The sequence below is a fragment of the Salvelinus fontinalis genome, chromosome 31 (genome assembly GCF_029448725.1).
Source record: "Salvelinus fontinalis isolate EN_2023a chromosome 31, ASM2944872v1, whole genome shotgun sequence".
Taxonomy (NCBI): domain Eukaryota; kingdom Metazoa; phylum Chordata; class Actinopteri; order Salmoniformes; family Salmonidae; genus Salvelinus; species Salvelinus fontinalis.
Window position 1 is genome coordinate 45,596,415 of NC_074695.1, and position 6,110 is coordinate 45,602,524.

Genomic DNA, 6,110 nt, shown 5'->3' on the forward strand with positions numbered 1-6,110 from the left:
CCTTAATGCAACCACTGTGTCAGATTTCAAAAAAACTTTACGGAAAAAGCTAACCATGCAATAATCTGAGACGGCGCTCAGAACAATAGCCAAATTAGCCACCATGTTGGAGTCAACAGAAAGCAGAAAATACATGATAAATGTTTCATTACCTTTGATGAACTTCATCAGAATGCAGTCCTAGGAATTCCAGGTCCACAATAAATGCTTGATTTGTTCGATAATGTCCGTTATTTATGTCCAATTAGCTACTTTGGTTAGAGCGTTTGGTAAACAATTCCAAAGTCACAAAGCGCGTTCACTAAAACGTGACGAAATGTCCAAAAGTTCCGTAACAGTCAGTAGAAACATGTCAAACAATGTATTGAATCAATCTTAAGAATGTTGTTAACATACATCTTGAATAACGTTCCAACCGGAGAATTACATTGACTCCGATGGAACGGAGCTGCCTCTCACATGAACGCGCGTGTTCAATGCGTGGTCACCTCATGGCAGTGATTACTCATTCCTGTCTCATTCGGCCCCCCTTCACAGCAGAGTCATCAGACAAAGTTCTATTGACTGTTGACATCTAGTGGAAGCCCTAGGAAGTAAAAACTCATCCATATCTCGCTGTAATTTCAATGAGAGCTTGGTTGAAAAACTACCAGCCTCAGAAAAATTCCAAACAGGAAGTGGAACTTCTCAGGTTTTTGCCTGCCATATGAGTTATGTTATACTCACAGACATAATTCAAACAGTTTTAGAAACTTCAGAGTGTTTTCTATCCAATATGAATAATAATATGTATATTTTAGCAAGTATGACTGAGGAGCAGGCTGTTTACTCTGGACACCTCTGTGCACCTTTCATCCAAGCTACTCAATACTGCCCCTGCAGCCATAAGAAGTTAATGAGTTTAGGTAATCCAAAAGTTACATTACTGATTACAATTTTAGACAGGTAACTAGTAACAGATTACATTTAAAAAGTAACCTACCCAACCCTGGGTGTAACTGAGTTTGTTTGTAATGATCAGTGTGTTCTGAATCAATAGGATATGAAGCTATGTAGCACAATGGAACCCTGCCAAATAAAACAGTTTTACTTTGCATTCAGCCATAACCCACTTCCCCGTGAAAACAAATATAGCCAGGCAACTGATTATGAAACCCATTTGCAAGAGAGTGTAAAATATCAATGATGAAAAACTCACCAAGAGTTTACGGGGTTCAAATTATGAAATGTGAAGGTTTTGGGCAGGTTAAATTTGAACGTAACTACAAACTCTCATTTCTGCTAATAACCCTTGTAACACTGTAGGCCTACACAACGCGTCAATATGTTCTGAGTTGTATATTCCCCCGCTGTTTTACAGCTGAAGGATGTAGCAACAGTTTAAACTCAGTGTTTTTGGAATGAGTGGCCATGACCTCATCTTTGTACATAAAATAAAGAGAACGAGATGAGTAATTCCTTCTGGCATGTTTTTTTTTTTAAAGGAGATAGCAGGTCCGATCTAATTAGTGTGTTTTATTGAAAGAGCAGTGGAAAAGTGTAGAGGGGAGGTAGACAGTAGAGGGGCACAGACAGGAAAGTGGCTGAAACGGGCCTCGAACCCCCCATTGGAAAGAGTAACTATTACGCCAGATTCTGGCACAATGTCTTTATGTAGGGGGACATTGATTGAACAGAAGACATTAAATGAGTTTAGGATTGCATTAAGCATGTCCGTGTAAGAATGCTAGGACTTGAAATGCAACAGGGGCGGAAATGAATATTGTCAATATTGTCCTTCGTTACAAGGCTTTTCATCTCGATCCATGGAGATGCGCTCGCTTATAAATGGCCGGATGAAAAACTAATATAATTCAATTAATGTTCCATTTTAGATGCTGTCATAGTTTATTCAGGTATTTTGAATAAACTATTGAAGGGCAGAGACATAATGGTCAACCATTGATTTCTACAACCTCCGTGCCCATGAGCGCTGAGTGGGGGAAATCGAGGCCTCCTCTGAATTATGTAAGAAGTAGAAAAATAATACCTAGCAGGTAGGACAAAGGGAAGCTTTTCTGTCTTATTGTGTCAAGGTCCTAAGTATAAAGACATGCAAATCTATGGATCCAGCACAGCATGACTAATGCTTCCTCTGTGCAGTCAGTGAATAGCTATGTAGGTGATACACTTTGATGATCATCCTATGTCCTCCATCACATAGTCCAATCTAATCAAATCAAATGTTGTGTGTCACATGTGCCGAATACAACAGGTGTAGATCTTACCGTGAAATGCTTACTTACAAGCCCTTAAAATCTTCTTAGGGCTAGGCCCCTTTTTTTTCTAAATTTCAGCCTGAATGACATGCCCAAAGTAAACTGCCTGTTGCTCAGGCCCTGAAGCCAGGATATGCATATAATTGGTACCATTGGAAAGAAAACACGTTGAGATTGTTGAACTGTTAAAGTAATGTAGGAGAAAATCCAAAGAAAAACCAACCAGAATGTTTTCTTTTTTGAGAGACCATGCTCTTAGAATGGCAAGTATAAGGTCCTACTGAGAATTAAATCAAATCAAAATCAAATCAAATCAAATCAAATTGTATTAGTCACATACACATGGTTAGCAGATGTTAATGCGAGTGTAGCCAAATGCTTGTGCTTCTAGTTCCGACAATGCAGTAATAACAACAAGTAATCTAACCTAACAATTCCGCAACTACTACCTTATACACGCAAGTGTAAAGGGATAAAGAATATGTACATAGAGATATATGAATGAGTTATGGTACAGAACGGCATAGGCAATGGTGCAGTACATGGTATAGAGTACGGTATATACCTATGAGATGAGTACTGTAGGGTATGTAAACATAAAGTGGCATAGTTTAAAGTGGCTAGTGGTCCATGTATTACATAAGATGGCAAGATGCAGTAGATGATATAGAGTACAGTATATACATATACATAAGAGATGTGTAATGTAGGGTATGTAAACATTATATTAGGTGGCATTGTTTAAAGTGGCTGGTGGTACATTTTTACATAATTTCCATCAATTCCCATTTTTAAAGTGGCTGGAGTTGAGTCAGTATGTTGGCAGGGCCGCTAAATGTTAGTGGTGGCTGTTTAACAGTCTGATGGCCTTGAGATAGAAGCTGTTTTTCAGTCTCTCGGTCCCTGCTTGGATGCACCTGTACTGACCTCGCCTTCTGGATGATAGCGGGGTGAACAGGCAGTGGCTTGGGTGGTTGTTGTCCTTGATGATCTTTATGGCCTTCCTGTGACATCGGGTGGTGTAGGTGTCCTGGAGGGCAGGTAGTTTGCCCCGGGTGATGCGTTCTGCCGACCTCACTACCCTCTGGAGAGCCTTACGGTTGTGTGCGGAGCAGTTGCCGTACCAGGCGGTGATACAGCCCGACAGGATGTTCTCGATTGTGCATCTGTAGAAGTTTGTGAGTGCTTTTGGTGACAAGCCGAATTTCTTCAGCCTCCTGAGGTTGAAGAGGCGCTGCTGCGCCTTCTTCACAACGCTGTCTGTGTGGGTGGACCAATTCAGTTTGTCCGTGATGTGTACACCGAGGAACTTAAAACTTTCCACCTTCTCCACTACTGACCCGTCGATGTGGATAGGGGGGTGCTCCCTCTGCTGTTTCCTGAAGTCCACAATCATCTCCTATGTTTTGTTGACGTTGAGTGTGAGGTTATTTTCCTGACACCACACTCCGAGGGCCCTCACCTCCTCCCTGTAGGCCGTCTCGTCGTTGTTGGTAATCAAGCCTACCACTGTAGTGTCGTCCGCAAACTTGATGATTGAGTTGGAGGCGTGCATGGCCACGCAGTCGTGGGTGAACAGGGAGTACAGGAGAGGGCTCAGAACGCACCCTTGTGGGGCCCCAGTGTTGAGGATCAGCGGGGTGGAGATGTTGTTACCTACCCTCACCACCTGGGGGCGGCCCGTCAGGAAGTCCAGGACCCAGTTGCACAGGGCGGGGTCGAGACCCAGGGTCTCGAGCTTGATGACGAGTTTGGAGGGTACTATGGTGTTAAATGCTGAGCTGTAGTCGATGAACAGCATTCTCACATAGGTATTCCTCTTGTCCAGATGGGTTAGGTCAGTGTGCAGTGTGGTTGCGATTGCGTCGTCTGTGGACCTATTGGGTCGGTAAGCAAATTGGAGTGGGTCTAGGGTGTCCGGTAGGGTGGAGGTGATATGGTCCTTGACTAGTCTCTCAAAGCACTTCATGATGACGGAAGTGAGTGCTACGGGGCGGTAGTCGTTTAGCTCAGTTACCTTAGCTTTCTTGGGAGCAGGAACAATGGTGGCCCTCTTGAACAATGTGGGAACAGCAGACTGGGATAAGGATTGATTGAATATGTCTGTAAACACACCAGCCAGCTGGTCTGCGCATGCTCTGAGGACGCGGCTGGGAATGCCGTCTGGGCCTGCAGCCTTGCGAGGGTTAACACGTTTAAATGTTTTACTCACCTCGGCTGCAGTGAAGGAGAGCCCGCAGGTTTTGGTAGCGGGCCGTGTCAGTGGCACTGTATTGTCCTCAAAGCGGGCAAAAAAGGTATTTAGCCTCTCTGGGAGCAAGACATCCTGGTCCGCGACGGGGCTGGTTTTCTTTTTGTAATCCGTGATAGACTGTAGACCCTGCCACATACCTCTTGTGTCTGAGCTGTTGAATTGCGATTCAATTTTGTCTCTGTACTGGGACTTAGCCTGTTTGATAGCCTTGCGGAGAGAATAGCTACACTGTGTGTATTCGGTCATGTTTCCGGTCACCTTGCCCTGGTTAAAAGCAGTGGTTCGCGCTTTCAGTTTCACGCGAATGCTGCCGTCAATCCACGGTTTCTGGTTTGGGAATGTTTTAATCGTTGCTGTGGGTACGACATCGTCAATGCACTTCCTAATGAACTCGCTCACCGAATCAGCATATTCTTCAATGTTGTTGTTGGACGCGGTGCGGAACATATTCCAATCCGCGTGATCGAAGCAGTCTTGAAGCGTGGAATCAGATTGGTCGGACCAGCGTTGAACAGACCTGAGCACGGGAGCTTGTAGTTTTAATTTCTGTTTGTAGGCTGGAATCAACAAAATGGAGTCGTGGTCAGCTTTTCCGAAAGGAGGGCGGGGGAGGGCCTTATATGCGTCGCGGAAGTTAGTATAACAATGGTCCAGAGTTTTGGCAGCCCTGGTAGGACAATCGATGTGCTGATAGAATTTAGGGAGTTTTGTTTTTAGATTAGCCTTGTTAAAATCCCCAGCTACGATGAATGCAGCCTCAGGGTGTGTGGTTTCCAGTTTACAGAGAGTCAGATAGAGTTCGTTCAGGGCCATCGATGTGTCTGCTTGGGGGGGAATATATACGGCTGTGATTATGACCGAAGAGAATTCCCTTGGTAGATAATGCGGTCGACATTTGATTGTGAGGAGTTCTAGATCAGGTGAACAGAATGACTTGAGTTCCTGAGTGTTGTTATGATGGTCACACCACGTCTCGTTAATCATGAGGCATACCCCCCCGCCCCTCTTCTTACCAGAAAGATGTTTGTTTCTGTCTGCGCGATGCGTGAAGAAACCAGCTGGCTGCACCGACTCCGTTAGCGTCTTTTGAGTTAGCCATGTTTCCGTGAAGCAGAGCACGTTGCAATCCCTGATGTCTCTCTGGAAAGTTACCCGTGCTCGGATTTCATCGACCTTATTGTCAAGAGACTGGACATTGGCGAGTAGTATGCTAGGGAGTGGAGCGCGATGTGCCCGTCTCCGAAGCCTGACCAGGAGACCGCTACGTTTTCCCCTTTTACGGCGTCGAGTAGCTTCGCCGGCTGGGATCAGGTCCATTGTATTGGGTGGAAGGCAAAACACTGGATCCGTTTCGGGAAAGTCATATTCCTGGTAGGAACGGTGGTTAGTTGACGTTAATCGTATATTCAGTAGTTCCTCCCGACTGTATGTAATGACATCTAAGATCACCTGGGGTACCAATGTAAGAAATAACACATAAAAAGAGAATACTGCATATTTTCCAAGGAACGCGAAGCGAGGCAGCCATCTCGCTCGGCGCCCGGAAGAATTAGCTCCCTGGATGCAATTCCTATGGCTTGTTCAAGGATTCTATGTTC